The sequence below is a fragment of the Hemiscyllium ocellatum genome, chromosome 33 (assembly GCF_020745735.1).
Source record: "Hemiscyllium ocellatum isolate sHemOce1 chromosome 33, sHemOce1.pat.X.cur, whole genome shotgun sequence".
Classification (NCBI taxonomy): Eukaryota; Metazoa; Chordata; class Chondrichthyes; order Orectolobiformes; family Hemiscylliidae; genus Hemiscyllium; species Hemiscyllium ocellatum.
The window spans coordinates 17,480,569-17,501,202 of NC_083433.1; the positions used below are offsets into that span (position 1 = coordinate 17,480,569).

The window sequence follows — 20,634 nt, forward strand, 5'->3', positions numbered from 1 at the left end:
ATTCAAAACCTTGGTAACCCCTTTTCATCTAGCATGTCCAAATGGTTCTATATTCCAGTTCTGGTTGCCAAAATCAAGGCAGCTTAAGCAGATTATAGTATCAAGAAGCCCAAACAAAACTGCTATCAAAGAAATTGCTGCTGGTTGCAGTCATATCTAGCAGAGAAATCTGGTTGCGGTCACCATAGATCACATATTCATATCCCAAGGAGATCACGGCAGGAATTCCTCAGGGTAGTGTCCAAGGCCCAACCATTTTCAGCTGCTTTATGAATGATCTTTCCACCATCATAAAGGTCTGAAGTGAGAGATGTGAAGAGATGGATGTTCAGTACCATTCTCAGAACGGTAGACCATGTCCAAATGCAGCATCCAGGCTTGGGCTGATAGTAGCAAGTAACATTCATTTAATGAGAGCTAGAAAGTGAACAGTTAAAGCATGGAAGGATCTAATCATCGTCCCCTTGTATACAATGGCACAGCTAACCGCTGAACCTCTCACAAATCAAAATCCTGGGTGATCACCAGGGGCCAGAAACTGAACTGGACCAACCATGAAAACACTACAGCTACTAGAGTGGGTAAACAGAGTTCCTGGTGTAGTGAATAATTCCACCTTCCATCCCCCCAATGGCTGTCCATCATCTCCAAAGCACAAGTCAGGAGTATGATGGAATACCTACCATTTGCTTATATGAGCAAAGCTGCAACAATATTCAAGTGTGACAGTACTGTACCTTTAAGGTGTTCTGCCCGGTTTTTCTTGCAGAGGGGCTTTGTTAAAGTGGCAGTCAGTAAGCAACTTTGAGTTCTCCCTGGGTATTCGGTTTTTCCAAAATGATGGGTGAGCAGGGTCAGACCCAGGAAGGCTTTTAGTTTTGCTTTCAGTTAATTGAGGTTGTTTCTGCTGTCTGAAGCGAAGAGTTAGAGTTCTCTGCTGCTAGACTATAGTCTTCGACAACAAAGCTTCCCCTTAAAATCAAAAGGGAGCAAAGTGCTTTCTTCTGGACTGGAACGAGACAGTACATGAGAATCATAACTGTTTTGCTAAATGCATTTTTTGCCAAAGGGCAGATAACAGACAAGTTGGTCTGCAAGTGTTAGGGAAATGAGTTGACAGGCATAGGTTAGCACAGGACTACAAAAAAGGTTCACAAGGTGAGTTCAGGAGCACACAGGTTTGGAGGGTATGAGGGTTATGGGTCAGATGCAAGGTATGAGGAAGTAGCCCCCTTCTCGTGCCAAGTTTCAGTCATGAGAGATTAGGACAAATTGTCCATATTCATGTTGAGGTATAGCACTTAATTATTCAATCATGTCTAAATTACATGCAATTGTCTTCTGAAAGTCCTACCATGACTGAAGAGTCCAATGAGATAATCTGCATATACATTCAGTAGCAGCTCGTGTAGTAGCTGCTTAGGAGAACCTGTACAATTACACTGCATCTGGCCTTCCTCTGGGAATGTTGGAAGTTGCTAGTTTGACCCAAGTGTTCCTTGAAACATGATTAATCAAATTTCAAAAGGGTCAAATGGCAATCTCTACATGAGCTGGTCAACCAGTTTCATCGAAGTGTGCTATTATTACTAATTAAAATTTGTGCATATTCAAGAAAGAAAATTGAAACAAAAGCAAGTAACTATGCAAGTACAATCTTTTAACTTTGCTAAGTTTCAGTCATAGCCAGAAGAGTCATGCAGTTTCAAAGAATAACATTCTTCCAGGAAAAAAAAGGGAGAATCTTTGACAGCAATAAATTTTGTTTGATGGATAGAGGGGGAAAAAAGGCAAGTATTCTGGTTTTGAATATTATCCTTCTACAACTAGGAAGAGTCTTCAATCCAATTAGATAAGTTAAAGTATGCCTTTCTTCTGGTTCTGCAAACTCAGCTTTAGTAGTCATGATCCAGGTCCTCATAGGTGGATGTTCTCTGGCTCCAATGGAAAGCTTTAAATAGTTCAGCTGCTAGATACAGAATGCTCCAACTAATGGTAACCGGAAGTAAAAGGAAAACCAACTCTTTAAAAATACTTTCCATTTATATTGCAGTTTTCACAACTGCTGGATGCCCAAAACAATTTAGAGCATATGAACCGATTTTAATTTGAAAGACACTGTTTCAACATAGAAAACAATGAATTTGTATACAGCTAGCTCTCAAACTCTCAAAATCAAACAAACAGTTATGCCTGTCTTCCACAAATTTGTTTGTCTTGCAAAAATTGCTGTCCACCTATTTGCCAATGTTGTGGGGGTTTAATCTTCATTCATCCATCCACAAGTTTAAAGAAAATTGAAAGAAAACAAGTTGAAACTGCACTGCACAAGTGCATCCTGCCACATTTACCATTTGCAAAAACAAAAATCCAACTACAAAAAGCAGGACTTTGTTCAAAATGTACTAACGATTAGTAAGTACTACGTTGGCTGATGGATAAATTAGTCAGGCATTTCTCCTTCAAAGGATGAGCATGGGATTTTTTTTCATCGTTAGATAATCCATAGTTAGGTGGTTGCTTTTGGAGTGACACGGATGCAGATCTGATTCTGTGACACTTTAAAAAGAGTAGGCAGTACCATGGTTTAACATCTCACTCAAAAACAAAAATGAGCCCCTCAATAATGGACTGGAACATCAATCTTGATTTTATGCACTCAGGTTCCGAATTGGGACTTGAACTACAACCTTAAGGTTCAGTTGAGTCACAATTACTGCTTTAAATATTGAAGCTAGATTGGAGGAATAGATATCCAGCATTTTTGATGCACAAAAAAGCTAGCTTTAGAAAAGATGTTGGGTCACTGGTTTGGCAAGGTATTGTTCAATAGCCATACATAAAATAATTCTTTTAAGTTCCAAAACTGGTCTTCTCCATTGATTTGATTTTGAACGAATGGTATTACTGAGGAATTTCTATCAAACCAGAAATAGCATATTATCCTTCACGGACTTGCTCTTCGCTCATTTAAGATGCAGCGCTGACACATGTTGCACAATAGTCAAAATTCTGTGAACAAAATAACCAAAGATTTAGTCTAAGACTATGCCATGCAGGATTCAGTAACCAATAGTTACTTGAGATACCATTTGGAATCTTGATAAGGAGACCAAGCTGATACTGGAATTCCAATTTTAGACGTTGGTGGTTACAAGACGTGTTAAGTACATATGCAAGTTAGTTAAATTAGCCAATTATAACAGTTCCATTCAACAGCTGGAGATACTTAAGGGGTTAAATCACAATATTTAATAAAAGGAACCCCCCTAAATGATTATATATGCCTTAAAATGTTTCAGAGATGACTGCAATGTGTAGAACTTAATCCAAGTTGTACTCTTACTCTTCGAAAAGATGCTTTGCAAAGTCTGTTGACACGTAATGTCAATATTATATCACCCTCTTACAAGATCATATTCCAAAGCTCAAAAACATTTTCAGCAAGTTAATCAGGATAACATTGAACAGACTATTTTTTGAAGATGTTGCTAGAAATTGCTCAGTTCTCAATGTTAGTCATTTAACAAGATCTCTGGAACAATGTGAAAGTTGTTCTGGTAATAGCAGTTTTCAACTGTTAAAACTAACTCAAAACTGGAGTTCATTTATCAAAAGCATCAATAGTACAGCTATCAAAAGAATGGCAATCCAAACACAAACAAGGTACTTTAAAAAGGAAAAACCAAAATCAAAAAGTAAAACAAAAAGAATGACAATTATATGGAGTTTTCAACAATGGATCAGAGCAAAATAAGCATTACCAGAATTAGGTCATAATTGAGCTATTATTTTGCATGTCTCCTGGCCGGACCCTGACATTTTTCTAAAAATGTCAATTAAAAAGCTTGGTTAGGGTCACAGGTAGTTCAGAGTCCAAAACTAGAGGGCACAGGTTTAAGGTGAGAGGAGAAGATTTAAAAAAAAAGGACCAGAGAAGTAACGTTTTCAGGCAGAGGGTGGTGTGTATGGATTGAGCTGCCAGAGGAATCATTGGAGTGGGTACAATTACAATATTTAAAAAGGCATCTGGATAAGAGGAGGTGGGGTGTTAGAAGAATATGCGTCAAATTCTGACAAATGGGATTAGGTCAGGTTGGGAAGTCTGGTTGGTGTGGAGGAGTTGGATAGGATAGATAACTAACTCTTCAGTACTAAAAATGGGTTGCTGTCAGGGTCAATAGCCTATTGTGTTCAGTGCCTTCCACCATTGATTCATTATTGCGTGTGTCAAACTGAATGAAGACGGGCACTTGTGATGCTAGGTACCTTAGGACAAGGCAAGTTCAATAAGCCACTCAGCACTTCTGGTTGAAGATGGCCGCAAATACCGGGAGGTTATATTTTTAAAATTGCACTGACATGCTGGATGCTGTTCATTGAAGAATGGGAGGATCCAAAAGTGTTCCTTCTCATTGGATTAGATTACTTAGTGTGAAAACAGGCCCTTTGGCCCAACAAGTCCACACCAGAGCCCAACCCACCCAAACCTATTCCCCTACAATTTTGGACTGTGGGAGGAAACCGGAACACCCGGAGGAAACCCACGCATACACGGGGAGAATGTGCAAACTCCACACAGACAGACAGTCGCCTGAGGCGGGAATTGAACCTGGGTCTCTGGTGCTGTGAAGCAGCAGTGCTAACCACTGTACTACCGTGCCACCCACTTTGTGTTAGTTGTTCAATAATCATCTGGATGCAACAGCACAGTTGGTTCTGATATAACAAGATAGTCCTGGTCCCACATGACCCCGCATTATAAGAAAATCGCATTATAACAGCACCATATAAACTAATGGGGCCAGTTATCAAAGGTAAGGAAAGTTTGTGTTTTACAAATAATCATCTAAATTCTTCAATCACATTATGGCCAATTCACATTGAAAAAAAACATACATTATAGCCAAAGCACCTGTACTACAATTCTTTTAGTCTGATTCGTTGGTTGTGAAATTCATTTAAGTCTATCATCTGCTGTTTTCAGTCATCCTGTGCTGTCATTTGTTTCTTGGCACTTCATTTTTAGATATGTCCCCACTGCTCCAGTCATGCTCTCATCTCCACATTGTTAGGCTGATTTGTTGACTTATATGGTAGGAGTTAAATGTATGCCACATCATGAGTTAACATATTATGGTTTAAAGTAATTGTCATTGCAACGTAGAGATCAGTTCTCTCTAATTAGCAGTGATTGTGTTAATGCAAATAAAGTGGCACTAACTTGGTTTCATCTTGCTGAAATCAAATCAATTGTGCAACTGTTTCTTGCAAAATAGAACTGAACTGTTCCCAATGTTCTGCTGGGTTAATACTGTTGTACAGACAGTGGGGTCTCTAAAAGGTAAAAACAATGACTGCAGATGCTGGAAACCAGATTCTGGATTAGTGGTGCTGGAAGAGTACAGCAGTTCAGGCAGCATCCAAAGTGCAGCGAAATCGACGTTTCGGGCAAAAGCCCTTTATCAGGAATAAAGGCAGTGAGCCTGAAGTGAGGAGAGATAAGCTAGAGGAGGGTGGGGGTGGGGAGAAAGTAGCGTAGAGTACAATAGGTGAGTGTGGGAGGGGATGAAAGTGATAGTGATAGGTTAGGGAGGAGAGGGTGGAGTGGATAGGTGGAAAAGGAGATAGGCAGGTAGGACAAATCCAGACAAGCCATGGGGACAGTGCTGAGCTGGAAGTTTGGAACTAGGGTGAGGTGGGGGAAAGGGGAAATGAGGAAACTGTTGAAGTCCACATTGATGCCCTGGGGTTGAAAATGTTCCAAGGCGGAACATGAGGTGTTCTTCCTCCAGGCATCTGGTGGTGAAGGAACGGCGGTGAAGGAGGCCCAGGACCTCCATGTCCTCGGCAGAGTGGGAGGGGGAGTTGAAATGTTGGGCCACAGGGCGGTGTGGTTGATTGGTGTGGGTGTCCCAGAGATGTTCCCTAAAGCGCTCTGCTAGGAGGCACCCAGTCTCCCCAATGTAGAGGAGACCGCATCGGGAGCAACGGATACAATAAATGATATTAGTGGATGTGCAGGTAAAACTTTGATGGATGTGGAAGGCTCCTTTAGGGCCTTGGATAGAGGTGAGGGAGGCGGTGTGCGCGAAGGTTTTACAGTTCCTGCGGTGGCAGGGGAAAGTGCCAGGCTGGGAGATTGCAAAGACCGTTCCATCTGTGACTACCTGGTCAGGTCCACACCACCCTCCAACCCACCCTCCCATCCTGGCACTTTCCCCTGCCACCGCAGGAACTGTAAAACCTGCGCCCATGCCTCCTCCCTCACCTCTATCCAAGGCCCTAAAGGAACCTTCCACGTCCAAAGTTTTACCTGCACATCCACTAATATCATTTATTGTATCCGATGCTCCTGATGCGGTCTTCTCTACATTGGGGAGACTGGGCGCCTCCTAGCAGAGCGCTTTAGGGAACACCTCCGGGACACCCACACCAATCAACCACACCGTCCCGTGGCCCAACATTTCAACTCCCCCTCCCACTCTGCCAAGGACATGGAGGTCCTGGGCCTCCTTCACCGCCGTTCCCTCACCACCAGATGCCTGGAGGAAGAACAACTCATCTTCCGCCTTGGAACATTTCAACCCCAGGGCATCAATTTCCCCTTCCCCCACCTCACCCTAGTTTCAAACTTCCAGCTCAGCACTGTCCCCATGACTTGTCCGGGCTTGTCCTGTCTGCCTAGCTCCTTTTCCACCTAGCCACTCCACCCTCTCCTCCCTAACCTATCACTATCACTTTCATCCCCTCCCACACTCACCTATTGTACTCTACGCTACTTTCTCCCCACCCCCACCCTCCTCTAGCTTATCTCTCTATGCTTCAGACTCACTGCCTTTATTTCTGATGAAGGGCTTTTGCCCGAAACGTCGATTTTGCTGCACTTTGGATGCTGCCTGAACTGCTGTGCTCTTCCAGCACCACTAATCCAGTGGGGTCTCTTAAGTCAGGTCTGAAAAATGGCTTTTAGTTCTGGCCAAGATTTAACCTACAATAAAAGATCAAGGTGATGCCTCTATAGTTTCAACAGTCAGACCCCTCTTCCTTGCTCTTCTAAAAAGGGAGACACGGTCACTATCTCAGGCCGAAAGGTGCTATTCCTTTGTTCCAGCATGCTGTGCACAAATCGGAGCCTAATAATTGAATTCCCTGCCAGTTGTTACATCTTGGTTATAATTCCACCTATTCTTGGGAATAAGTGGTTTTTAAATTTGGGGCGGCAAGGTGGCTCAGTGATTAGCACTAGGGACCCAGGTTCGATTCCAGCCTTGGGCAATTATCTGTGTGGAGTTTGCACATTCTTCCAGTGCCTGCGTGGGTTTCTTCAGCGTGCTCTGGTTTCCTCCCACAGTCCAAAGATGTGCAGAGCAGGTGAATTGGCCATGCTAAATTGCCCATAATGTTAGGTGCATTAGACAGAGGGAAATGGGTCTGGATAGGTTACTCTTCAGAAGGTTGGTGTGGACTTGTTGGGCCGAAGGGCTTGTTTCCATACTGTAGGGAATCTAAATTGCATTACACCATTGGTTCTTAGCTCAGCCAGCTGAGACTTCATTTTGCTCGGAGATCTTTGTCATGGATCTTCATGCCTACACAACCTATTAAGTCACCAATTACAGTGTTCTGGCAATCAATTCAAGATGTGGAACACAAGAACACGGCTGCATTAAAGATTTTAGTCATCTGCATCTGATTGGAAAGTCCAAACACTACAAGCTTTGTAAAGGTATGCCTCTCCTCCTTGTGCACATACTTGTAACTGCTCAACTAGTGCTGTCCATCAGTTGTCTTAAAGACTTGGAGCTTAATTTGCAGGCTGCTGCAGTCTTCCTTTTAGCCAATATTTATAGTGGCAAGAACAGTGAACTCATTTATTTGCTCTGAGTTAATACATTATATCAATGCATTTAAGTGAAAGCTAAACAAGCAAATGACACAAAAAAAAAGGGATATTTGTGTAACAGAAATGGGTGGGGAGGGTCAGGGTGAAAACAACGATGCTGCGAAGTGATTGGGCTGAATAGCCTGTTTGTATTTAGGATTTATGCCACAAACATTTTAGTTACGTTTACATACGCACTTCACAAATTGTTTACTGGCGGCAGGAAAGAATGGAGATCCACCAGGGACAAACTGTCAAAGATCATACTGTAACCCTTGTGGAGTACATGCAAAATTACTGTCTATAGAATGGAACTAATTGTAGTTATTGTGACGGGTACTGAGGCAGTGAAAAACTTTGTCTTGCGAGCAATACAGGCATATCACATAGTTAAGTAGCATAGATAGTAAATAATAAGTAAACAGCGGCAAAAACAAAAAACACGGGTACAGACGAATGTTAAGAATTTGAGAGTCCATTCATTATTCTAACAACAGTAAGGTAGAAACTGTAATGAAACTAGCTGGTGTGGGGGGTCAGGCCTCTGTATCATCTTCCTAATGGCAGAGGTTGTGTAAAAACATTGACAGGGTAGGATGGATCTTTGAGAATGGATCTATAGTTACATCATCAAATACTACCGTTTGCATCCTAAGGGAAAAATTAGACATTTCATGGCTGATCCGAATCTGGTCTTAGAACACTTCTATAGTTTGGGGGTGGGGGGAGGGAAAAAGAGCGAGCGCGAGAATCAACACATCTGTATCTATTAAGTCTCCCAAGAATCCTTCATGTTTCAGTAAGGTCACACCTCAGCCTCCAAAACGCCAATGAGTACAAGCCCAAACATTTCCATCTCTCAAGACTTGGTACACCTCCATACTTAGGATCAACACAAATGAGCCTTCTCTGGATTGCCTCCAATGTCAGTACATATTTCCTTAAGATGCCCAAAAATTATTATATTCCAATTATGGTCTAGCCACTGCACTGTATAGTTTTAGCAAGACTTCTCAAATTTTTACTACTCTTATTTCCTTTGAAATAGGCCAACATTCCCAATGAACTGCTGAACTTGGATGCAAACTCTTCTTTGACAAGGACTCCCAAACCCCTCTGTGCTGTTGCTTTCCAAAGTCTTTTGGATATTAAAATGTTTATCTCTATTCCGCCTGTCATAGTATATAACCTCATTAACCAACATTATATCCCATCTGCCAAGTTTTTGGCCACTCCCTTAACTTATCTATATCCTTCTGCATACTGTTAGTTAGCCGTATCACTTGCCTTTCTACCCATTTGTCATCTGCAAACTTGGCTATAGTATGTTCACTTTCCTCATCCAAGTGTGACAAAGCTGCTCCTTTAACAAGGTTATGTTGTCCTTGGCTCCCTCTCCCACCCCCAGAGAAGTTGTTCAAGACATAGACTCCGCAAAGTCTAAGTTGAAGGGTTTTAGGGCCAGTTTGATTGTAGCTAACTGCCTCAGGAATCTGGCTTTCAAATTTTTGAAAAAAAACTTGTACAACAGAAGAGGTGTGGCCAGTTCTCCCAGCTCTGCTTTTAATCTAGTTTGGTTTGGTTTTGAGCAGTAGTGTGGTAGAAGCTGGTCCAGGCTGGTACACTCTCTTTCTGACTTCTATCTGGTAAGAACCGGTGTTTGATTTTACCTTTTGTTGCAAGTATTTGGAATGACATCATTAAATTGGGATGATTTGCTGGGTTTTCAGAGAGGTTATTTGGTATGATGTTTTCTGTTGTGGGTGTTTGATTCAGTAATCTTGTAAATAAATTGTTTTGATTAAAATTAAGAAGTTTGACTAGTCGCATTGCTCCTGGAATATCCACTTTACACCTGCTTAAAAACTAGCAAAGTTAGGGCCTGGGCTACTATATTGAAATGTTGAGGCGTCTATGAAACAGTTCCAACTACATAAAATCCTTTGTGCCTACCCCAACCAATCTGACTCTCGAATCTGCAAGACTGGAGTCACCACAATTACTGTTTTTTTAAAAAAAGTGCCCTCATTATTTCCTGCTCCACCACACTGCAACTCCAACAAGTCATCTTTCTCATTTTATTTCTTACCTCCGCCCATTTGGATTCTACATCTTCACTCAACTAGGTAGGAGAATTGAGTCAAAGTCTGTAGTTCTTCCCATATTTCTCAATGTCTCAATGAGATGGTTTCTATGCTATCGTTTCTTGATCCATCTATCTGTAAATGTAGCAAAGCAGAAATTGAAGAGCACAAGAAAATTGGTGTCTATGAAGACTGTCCCATTGACCATTCTAATTAACAGAAGCAGCAAACTGAGGTAGTTAACAATCTTAAGATATTTGGAGCTCAAAACACAAATTCAATAGAAGTGCTTTCAGGATTAGAGTCCTTGAATGGTTAGCAGCTTAAAGCCAACAAAACAGTAAGATGTGGCATTTCAAATTCTTCATTTGTTGAGACATCGATCTTTACAATTCAACATTTCAATTTAATATTAAAAGAAAGTACTTCTGAATAGATGGCATCCAATCACAGTTTGGATGAGATGTGTTTTTCCACTATCAAGTCAAAACATCAACAGCAATTATGTTGGCAAACATTCATGTGCATTACTGAATGTAATAAGCTGCTGGTTCACAGCAAATGTACCTATGATGGGAACTCAAGCCAGCAAAACCAAGAGTGGTGAAAAAGTGAAGAAGATATGAGCAGGTAGGGGAGGATTTAAGATTAGGGTTGCTTGACAAAGGCTCAACTGGCACGACTTTGACCAGATAAGAACCTGCAATAAACAATGAGGTGCTGGAGGAATGGGTAGTGGTTTAAAGAGGTGAAGAACATCCATTGTGTAATGCCAGTTAATGAGGTGAGGAACATCTGTTGTGTCATGCCAGATGACTTAATCTTTACTGCTGATGCTCGCTGATTGGAACAGTCACCCAATCAATATAGATGTTGCCTTATTTGGATGCAACCTGTAAGTGGCTATATAATTCCTTAAGAATCTGTTGTTCGAGAGAAGATAGAGAAATTAGTTTTTTTGTGTACACAGGTGATTGCTCTCCCTCCAGGACTTGGAAAAAAATGAAGAGAAGGTATAGCCATACTGTGTCTCAGAATTTACTTCCACTGATATGGGAACGGGGTTACATTACGCCACACAGTCAGAGGTGGACAGTACAAAAACCGATCTTTTGGTCCAACTTGTCCATGCTGACCAGATATCCTAAATAAATTTAGTCCCATTTGCCAGCATTTGGCCCATATCCCTCTAAACCCCGTTCTATTCATATACCCAATACTTATTAAATATTGTAATTGTACCTGCCTCCACCATTTCCTCTGGCAGTTCATACCATACACACACCACCCTCTGCATAAAAAAGTTGCCCCTTTGGTCTTTCCCCTCTCATCCTAAACCTATGCCCTCTAGTATTTTCAGCCTGGAGAAACGACCCTGGCTATTTACCCTGTCCATGCTCATGATTTTGTAAGTTTGTGTAGGTCATCACCCCTCAGCTTCTGACATTCCAAGGAAAATAGCCCCAGCCTATTCAACTTCTCCCTACAGCTCAAGCCCTCCAACCCTGGCAACATCGTTCCTGAACCCTTTCAAGTTTGACAACATCTTTCAGGGAGACCAGAATTGCACAGTATTCCAAAAGTGGCCTAAACAAGATCCTGTTGAAAATGTGTTGCTAGTTAAAGCACAGCAGGTCAGGCAGCATCCAAGGAATAGGAAATTCGACGTTTCGGGCATAAGCCCTTCATCAGGAATGAGGAGAGGGTGGCAGGCAGGTTAAGATAAAAGGTAGGGAGGAGGGGCAATAGAGATGTGATAGGTGGAAGGAGGTCAAGGTGAGGGTGATAGGCCGGAGTGGGGTGGGGGCGGAGAGATCAGGAAGAGGATTGCAGGTTAGGAGGGCGGTGCTGAGTTGAGGGAACCGACTGAGACAAGGTGGGGGGAGGGGAAGAGGAAACTGGAGAAATCGGAGTCCATCCCTTGTGGTTGGAGGGTTCCCAGGCGGAAGATGAGGCGTTCTTCCTCCAACCGTCGTGTTGTTATGTTTTGCCGGTGGAGGAGTCCAAGGACCTGCATGTCCTCGGTGGAGTGGGAGGGAGTTAAAGTGTTGAGCCACGGGGTGGTTGGGTTGGTTGGTCCGGGTGTCCCTGAGGTGTTCTCTGAAGCGTTCCGCAAGTAAGCGGCCCGTCTCCCCAATGTAGGGGAGGCCACATCGGGTGCAGCGGATGCAATAGATGGTGTGTGTGGAGGTACAGGTGAACTTGTGGCGGATATGGAAGGATCCCTTGGGGCCTTGGAGGGAAGTGAGGGAGGAGGTGTGGGCGCAAGTTTTACATTTCCTGCGGTTGCAGGGGAAGGTGCCGGGAGTGGAGGTTGGGTTGGTGGGGGGGGTGTGGACCTGACGAGGGAGTCACGAAGGGAGTGGTCTTTGCGGAACGCTGATAGTGGAGGGGAGGGAAATATATCCCTGGTGGTGGGGTCCGTTTGGAGGTGGCGGAAATGACGGCACATGACCTCTCAACTCCTGTACTCAATGCACTGACCAATAAAAAGCCAAGCACACCAAATGTCATCTTCACAATCCTATCTACCAGTGACTCTACTTTCAAGGAACCACAAATCTGCACTTCAAGATCTTTATTCAGCAACACTCTTCAGGTCCATATTTTACAGGAAAAAAACATTAAATTGAAAAATAACATTTCTTATTTTCCTTTGTTCACATCTTGTATGCATTCCAGTCTCCTCCTGCCAGCAGTACAGCAATCCATCATTTTCAAACCCTGTCAATTTGGTCAGCAAGCGAGTCTGCATTAGCTATGCAAGTCAAATCACAGGCAATTCCTTCCATAGTCAGTGAAACAATTCAAGCAACACAAGAGAGTTTCTTCACATTGCTTTTTGTTTCATTAGTGATAAAACATGTGCTCCCACTTAATATAGCACAGACTTCTTTGATAAACAGACATGAATTGATTTTGGTTTTCCTCTACTTTTGTGACCCAAGTGTCTAAATTATCCTTTTAAGTCAGAATTTTGCATCAAAGTCAAGTCGCAACAGCATATTATAGTCCAACAGGCTTATTTGAAATCACAAGCATTTGGAATGCTACTCCATCAAAGAGTCAGACTTTATCCAAAGCAGCACCCTGAAAGCTTGTGGTTTCAAATAAACCTGTTGGATTACAACCTGTTATTGTATAACTTCTGACTTTATCCATACCAGTCCAACACCAACACCTCCAAATTTTGCATCAGTAGACTCATTCTCTGAAAAACAGGAGGAAAACACCAATGCTAGTTTGGTTTTAGGATAAATGAAACTTCAAAAATTAACATACAGAGAGACAGTAAATAAGGAGCAGTAAAAAGAAAGATTGTTTGATCACAAGTTACACCATTCCATGTATCCAAAACCCTCGAGGTTCTTTTCTGAATATGTTCCTACAGCATTGATGTTCCTCAAAAGCCTTTTAGCTCAATTCCACTCAAAACAAAATGGAATGTTTAAAGACTTTCCTGGACCTCCTTTGAGAAAACCCAATTAAGGTTGAAGGGGCTTTCAAGAGACAGATTTCTAAAGTAGTAAACAAGCAGAATACTCCAAAAGTAATTGACAAACAATAGCCCTTTGGGTGATTTTCTGAATTATTTATTCACTACACCTTGTCAGGATTTAAACCACACACATCCGAAGAGGAGTCCTTTAATGGTACATAAATCTAATAGGTCCCATTCTTGCTCGAAGCTAGCAAGATGTATGTATTAGCACTACAACAACATCAAAAATTTGTTCCAAAGCAAATCACTTATACAAGTTAGTAAGACCGAAACCAGGCATGCTAAAATGGTGTTTCTTGGAGAGGTGGGCTCCAGATAGAGTTGCATGTTATCATATCTGAGCTAGGCATTGGCTTCAATTTCTAAAAACAGCAGCAACTTGAATTGTCTGTAGTCAAAATAAAATTACTGTACATAAGTATTACTTCAAAAGTATGAGTGCAATTGCATCAAAATGTAGTTAATAAAGCAACTTAGAGATTTACATTAGACAAGTAATTTTTTCACAACTTCAATGGATAGTGTTGAAATTTTGAGAACAGCATATTTTCCACATTTCAATAGAAACATCACTATTTACTGACCCCATTATATAATGGTGTATAAATCCCTCATTCAAGCTGTCACTTTTTAAAAAACTCTACATGTGTTCATTTGATCACAAATGCCTTCTAAATGTCCTAGAGTGGCCAAAAAGTATTTTGCATTGTTAACTTTTTCCATACTTGTAAAATCATTTTCCAAACTACTTTCCTCACTAAATCTCATTTTAAAATACCCAAAGTCAACACGTTTGTTCTGCTTTCCTTAGTAACGTGGAAGTTCTAGACAGACTCTTAAATTTAAGTTTCACTGCAGAAACATACACAATGACTGATTATCAGAATGCATTTTCCAAATGATGACAGCAATTAGCCCTCAGTACGACATTTTTTAGATTAGATTACTTAATGTGGAAACAGGCCCTTTAGCCCAAAAAGTCCACACTGACCCGCCAAAGACCAACCCACCCAGACCCATTCCCTTCCATTTACCCTTTCACCTAACACCACGGGCAATTTAGCATGGCCAATTCACCTAAACTGCACATTTTTGGACTGTGGGAGAAACCAGAGCACCCGGAGGAAAACCACACAGACACGGGGAGAATGTGCAAACTCCACATAGTCACCTGAAGCTGGAATCGAACCCGGGTCTCTGGCGCTATGAGGCAGCAGTGCTAACTAACCACTGTGCCACCCAATGATGCGCTGTCCAAATCATTAATGGTCTCACTGGAAAAAACTTCAGTATATCCAACATCTCTACAGCTTGTTCCAAGGTTTATCTCGCAAACACAAATCCCTGAAGCAAAGTGATTCTCCGAGATTAAAAGGGGATTTAACTCCAATCTGGCAGCATCTGTGGGAAGAAAGCCAAATTAACACAAAGTTCGGTGATTTTTCATCAGAACAGTTCTTAAAGAAGTCACCAAACTTAAAATGAAAACTTATTCTTCCCACAGCTGCTGCCAGACCTGCCAAGTTTTTCCAACAATTTATGTTTTGCTTCAGATCGCCAACATCTGCAGCTTTGCTTTGTTTTTAAAAAAAAGGTGATTTGACACTTATCTGTAAAGAAGACACTCATTGGTAAGGTCAGAATCTAAAGTAGTTCACTCAAGTTCCCATAGATAGTTGCTTCCTATTTTCAAATTAAAGATATTATATTTAATGCAATATTCTGGGGCTACCACTGATCAGAAACTGAACCAGACTAATCATAAATACAGTGGTCACAAGGAAACAGTCAAAGCCAAGAAATACTACAAGTAACTCAACTCCCAAAACCTTGTCCATCGTCTAAACAAGGCACAAGTCAGGGTATGATGGAATACTCCACCACATGCCTGGACAAATGCAACACCAACATCACTTAATCATTTTAACACCATCCAGGACAAAATGCATTCCCTCCACCAATGCTCAGAAGCAGTTTGCACCAACAAGATGCACTGCAGAAATTCAGAGATTCTTAGATTGTTTAAAATAAACTCATCTTCCAAGAAGAAAAAAGGGCAGCAAATGTTGGAGCACCACGTGCAAACTCTCCTCAAAGCCATTCACCACCCTACCTTCGATGTGCATCGCCAATCTTAGTGTTGTTAGGATAAAATCCTAGAACACCTCCTATTGGCTTTAACATTCTACCTTCAGCAGAGTGCAGCAGCTCAAGGTGACAACTTTGAAGTGGAGGCAATGGCCTAATGTTATCACTAGACTATTAATCCAGAAATTCAACTAGCATTCTGGGGACCTGGGTGCAAATCCCACCGTAGCAAATGGCACAATTTGAAATGAACAATCTAATAGTGACCACGAATCCACTGTCAATTGTTGGAAAAACTACTGATTCACACTTGTCCTTCAGGGTCAGAAATCTGCCATCCTCACTTTCTCTGATCTACACGTGACTCCAGACCCACAGCAATGTGGTCGACTCCCAACCGCCCTCTGAAATGGCCTAGCAAGCCAAATCAGTTCAAGAGCAGACAGGGATATAGCAATACATGCTCGCCAGCCAGAGGGGCCAACATCCCACGAGAGAATTAAAAAAAGAACAAGCCTTTAAATGTGTTTCCTCTCCACTCCTACACCAGAGTGCTTTGACCCGCTCTAAAATTTAAAATTCTATTCAAACCAGAACAGAAAGCTTCAAGTGTCTGTATACAGAATAAAATGGCGAGGGCAAAACTCAAGATTCATTGTGGAATCAGGGAGATGGTGCAATACTGCATGAAATCTCACTGCTAAGCACAGAGACATTGCTATTTGGTCCTCTTCTTGAAATGTTACAATCTCTAGTGCAAGTGTTCCCATAAAGTTAGAGAATTCCAGGATATTGACTCGGACCAGCAAGCAACAGCAAATCAAAGTCTTGAAAAGGAACTTGAAAGCTGTTGTGTTCTCATGGCCTTATTCCTTCACTGATAAGTGCTTGGGAGATTGCTTTGGATGAGGTAATCGAGTTGCCAGTTTCACAAGCAAAATAACAAGGCATCCAAGTGCAATTCTCACTCCTATTTCCACTTCTACAAATTCAGTTGTTCGTATCTACTCATTTAAACCTATAAAAGGTAAAGTCACCATAGTCCCCTGAGAACCATTCCCTACTTCCATTGGAGAGACAACTGGTGGTAAGTTTAACCTGTAGGCTCACCATACCTCAGGTAAGGGGAGAGTTATGAGAAGGTAGGCCACTGTGATCTTAAGAGCAGGAATCAGACTAGGAAGCCAGCAATTCCAGTCAACTCAGCTGAGCTAAGTGAGACAGCATGAATTAGATTTTTGTTGTCATTCATTGCAAAATATTAGTGTTCACAGATAATAGAAACAACATCCTTTCCTTCATGTTTCAGGGGTGAACACCAAATACATCTGTCCATTAGCTAAAATCATCCAACACCAGAATAAATCAGTGATTAAATGAGAGACTTGCTTAGTTTTCCCACTTCAGAAATATTTAATTATGACAACACCCAGAACTCATTAAGGATGGTGGTACGTATATGCACAAAAGATTTGAATGCAAAAAATCTTTACAAAAGAAGTGTGCATGTGCAGATGCTGGGTTGGATTGGGGTGGACAAGGTCAAAAAAAAATCAAGACACCGGGTTATAGTCCAATAGGTCTATTTGAAATTGCAAACTTTTGGAGCTCAGCTCCTTCCAAATACTGCGCCCGAGGAAGGAGATGAGCTCTGAAAGCTTGCAATTTCAAATAAACCTGTTGGACTAGAAGCTGCTGTCACTTAATTTTTGACCATGTTAAAGAATAACAAAGCATGTAGTGGTACAGGGAAAGTCTTCCAAGTTCACTTAATATAGCAGTTTCTGCCACCTGACACACCACCCCACCTCTGCAAAAACTCTGCACGTAAGCATTGTCAAAGTTTATGGTAAGATGACTGCAGTTATGTTTTAATTGGAAAGCAATTTTAATTATTCATTACTAGTTCAGTATGAAATGCTAAAATCCTGCAAAAGAGAAAGCTGGCCCATGCCCTCAAGTTATCAATATTATCACCTGAAACTTTCCTTTAATATGCATTAGAATATTTCAAATTATTATCAAAATGCCTGTTTGTGAATCACATGATCATGATCTTAAGTACATTCTAAGCTCAAAGTTAGGCTTACTTCATTGCTAAAATTTAGAATTTTTTCAGCATCATGACATGGGACTTAATTTTTTTCTCATTAGGTAGAACCAGATTTAGTAAAGAAATCTTAATTTCCAACCTTTCCCCTCCCTCCAGTGGAGCAGGATTGCTCTCTACAACATTTGATTTAATGCAGGTAGCTTGACCTAATAATTTTGGTTTTCTTTGGTGTTCAAATATTAAAGGTTTATGCTGTGAGTGTTGTGATTAGAACAGCATTTTACTCCAGAATGAACTGAACCATTGATCTGTACAAATAGATAGATACATGTCAAGCTCTTATGTCATACCACCTTGATTTTTACAAATAGATATATTAAGGTGAAGAGGTGACTTTAGCTTGTGGGCAACACGGTTAGGTCAGGAATATTCTAGAATTTTACCAGTTGATATTGCATAAAGAAAAATTCTCCCACATCCCTTCTAAAATGAGTTAATGCTATAAAAGGTGAAATCAGACTTTACTGCAGATTATGCTTGAAGTCATGTCAGGATTTGACAAATTCAAAATTGCTAAAGACAAAAATACAAACTGGCAATAATTATATTCAGGTATATTTGGTAATCCTGCTATTTCAAAATATTGATTATAAAATCATGGACATTAACTTCAATCCAAAAAAAAAAAGACCATTGAAGTAGTGTTCAAAATATTGTAATGGAAACTCTAATTTGAAGCCTTACTTTGTAAGCTAGGATTGCTCTCGCATGCCTATTAACTACATGGGAGTTGGTTAGCTCAGCTGGCTTGACAACCAGTTTGCAACAGGATGACAACAGCATAGGTTCAATTGCCACACTGGCCAAGCTATCATGAAGGACCACCTTCCTCAATCTCTTCCCCCTCGCTAGAGGAGTGGTGACCCACAAGTTAAAACACCAGTCATCTGCGAGAGCAGCCTGAATGGTCTGGTGGGATTATGGCAACTATGTTTTAAAAAAACCATTGCTCTGTTTGAGAACTAAGTGTGTGACAGTGTAGTCCAAATCAAAAGGAGAACAAAGTGCTGCTTTGATGTTATTTGTGCCTCAAGAGTATGAAGAGCAAGAAAGCTTCTTGATTCCAACTCGAAATACTAGCCAATGATCGATGCTAGAAACTGAAGGCAAATAGGTGTTGTGAAGAGTCAAAAAGATCCAAGTACAGGAGTGTCTAAGTTCAGAAATATAAAGAAATGAGAAACTGGGTGGTGCCATGGAAACCGGCAGAAGCTGTTGAGCCCAACACCCGCTTCAGATGTGCTCTTGATTTAATTTCAAAGACAGTAGAAGTGGAACTGCCAATTTATTAACAAAACTCAAAACAATCATACCTTTCAGTTTATTTCAAGCAGACCATTCAGCTTTTCACTTTGGTCTCTCCTAGGGGGGGAAAGAAAACAAAATCCTGTTACGCCCTGAGGGAGAAGTATCTAATATGCATTATTAAGCAGAAAACAAAATTTAAGACACCTTTCAGTTAGACAGCATGAAAAAAGGGTAGCATTTGACTGCATCAAGCATTGTGCCCAAATAAAAGTGGTCTTAGAATAAATTAACTGTCTAGAATAAGCCAGTATTTCAAATCTTGGTGTACACTGGGCAAAAAAAAGTGTGTGTGTGTGTGTGTGTGTAACTTTTAAAAAAAAAACAATATTTTGGTCCATTTTAAAAGAGTTTTATAATTATCAAAAGGAACTTTGAAACCTGGAGAATGTCCTTCACAACCACCACTGTACTGTTGAGTTTCATTGAATAATTCCCATTAGAAAGTGTCTGTTTTGGTGTAATGTGAGACAGTACTTTAATATACCAATCAATCTATGGTAAACCAGCAAAATTTGTGCAGGACCTAATAGAATTGCAGTAACAATGAACAGTTGGGACTTGAAAAAACAACCTATATTATTAAACCTAAAAAAACTTAGGCAATTTTGAAAGCAGATCTTGTACATTATATTCAGAAGGAATCATGTGGTGATTTTTCAGTATTGGAATCTGGCAGTTCTGATCTCCAAGGTATGCTGAACCGCTCTGAGCGGCTCTATGATAGTTTGGTGATGGAGTTTTAGTGGTTGAAAGAGTTACTTAGTCAATTCCTTTTTCTGGGTAGTCTCGTTATGGTACAATACCAGTTAAACACTCGTGATACGGCTCCTTACTGAAAACCCGGTCTTCCAGTTAACCTTTACTGCTCCACGGTTCTGTACCTTGCTTCGAGCACTGTCTGTGTAGCTCCCTACCAAGATATTTTATGCATCACCTCTGCGGGAGCAATCCGTTCTCAGACCTTGCTGCTCAAGCTCTAGCCATTTGACAGCTGTGCAGGTGGCTTCATAACTCCAGGCCCACGTCCTTCCCTCCAGATTGCAGCTTTTCTTATTGGTAGTTTTTGCATCTGTTGCAAGGTCATAGGTTTAACCTCCCTTTTGGCTTGGCTTTCTGCAGTGTTGGCAAAATGAACACTGCAGATGCTGGAGATTAGAGTCAGTGTGTGGTGCTAGAAAAACAGCAGGTCAGGCAGCATTCAAGGAGGAGAATCAATATTTCAGGCAAGAGCCCTTCATCAGGGAGTGTTGGCAGTGTTGAGAGGGGTGGATGGGTGACCTATCAGTAGACAATCCTGATTTCTGCTGTTCAAGGTTGATTCTCTTGCCCAGGGTGGGGGTACGAGTGCGAATTGTGAACCTTATACAGAATCCCAGTTTTTCCATTTTTTAAAAAATTATCAGAAACTAATTGTAGAAGGTAAAGTTAGGAAGAACAGATAGGGTTATAACTCCCCAAAAGAATGAAGCATGAATATCCATTTCCAATTATGACACTTTTCCTTTCAGGGGATGATAGCTTCACTGGCACCCATCCTTAATTGCGAGGGAAAAGTTAAATTCAGCCAGTCAACTACATTGTGGTAGGTCTGGAGTCACATGCACGCCAGACCAAATAAGGATGGCAGGTTTCCTTCCCCATAAAAGAGCACACT

General features: G+C 41.2%; 1 protein-coding gene across 8 annotated transcripts in view; it reads right to left on the minus strand.

The window, feature by feature from the left end:
* Window positions 1-20,634, minus strand: part of LOC132831506 (activating transcription factor 7-interacting protein 1-like) — a 184,062-nt gene that overhangs the window by 125,339 nt on the left and 38,089 nt on the right. For 2 of the 8 annotated variants that reach the window (XM_060849690.1, XM_060849689.1), the window contains exons 2-3: window positions 18,986-19,034; window positions 9,975-10,104 (exon numbers count right to left, since the gene is read on the minus strand). The exons of 4 other annotated variants lie outside the window; for them this stretch is intronic. The gene's annotated coding sequence lies outside the window, so the exon portion shown is untranslated. The remainder of the gene's footprint in view (window positions 1-9,974; window positions 10,105-18,985; window positions 19,035-20,634) is intronic. 2 more of the 8 variants (XM_060849692.1, XM_060849688.1) reach the window with 1 other exon arrangement.